Genomic DNA, 1,140 nt, shown 5'->3' with positions numbered 1-1,140 from the left:
ATGGCGGAGGTGGTGGTGGTGGGTTGTATGGGTTAAACTGTGGTGGAGGGGTGAAGTAGTTTTCATCTGCAGAACTCATCATCCACCTAGTGACCAAAGCATTCAATTCTTTGACATGCACACGCCCATACTCATTCTGTTGTACCAAGTAATCATTGTAGTGCTGACTTTGCGCATGATGCGACTGGATTAAGTATTGATTCTGGCGAATGATATAATCCAGTTGATCGTGCATACGCTGAGTGTGTTTGTAATGACCCAACTACTCTAGACTATGGACCATTAATGAAAACTTAAGCATAGACACTAATCCCTAATAATACTTACAAGTGAAATAATCATACTTTATTAAAAACTTGTAAAAACAAATGTTAAACTTACATAAACTCAAAGCAGGATATGGGATCCCATTGTTTTAAAAAGTAAAAACATAACTTAATTGTAATAAAAAGGAGATTACATAAATAGGTGCGGAAAAATACACATAAACCATAAAACAAAGACTTCATCCTCGAAAATCGAAACTCTCGACTCCTTGAATCCATTCCGCCTCAATACACATTCCCCAAGCATCCACGAACCTCTCCCGCCACTATAGCTATTTTCCTGCACATATAAACATAAAAGGAATGAGCCTAATGCCCAGCAAGGAAAATCTAACATATAGCCATATACATAAAAATTCATAATGCAACATAAAAACATACTATAACACTTATGTCACATATATACTATAATGGCCATTATTACTTGGGGTCCCATAAACTAAGCAAGTCATATGCCCATTAGATTAGTGGGGTCTTGCTAGCTAAGCAAGTCATATGCCCATAATCTATTTGGGGCTTGTTAGTTGTATAGGTCATATGCCCAAGTCTACAATCATACTTAACATAACATATTACATAACATAAAATAATAAGATAACATATAAAAGCATATAACACATAAATCCTATCCTATTTTCCTTACCTAAATAACCGGGATATGAGAACTGATTTGGGACCTTGGAACACTCCTAAAAACCATTTATAATATGGTGAGTATATTGAAGAAAAGGGATGAAAGTGAAAAAGGAACTATGCTATCAAAATATACTTACCAAAAACCTTGTGCTTAAGAACTTGGATTTCCTAACCAATA

This window comes from Humulus lupulus, chromosome 3 (assembly GCF_963169125.1).
Source record: "Humulus lupulus chromosome 3, drHumLupu1.1, whole genome shotgun sequence".
Lineage (NCBI taxonomy): Eukaryota > Viridiplantae > Streptophyta > Magnoliopsida > Rosales > Cannabaceae > Humulus > Humulus lupulus.
Note: the sequence above shows the minus strand (reverse complement) of the source record.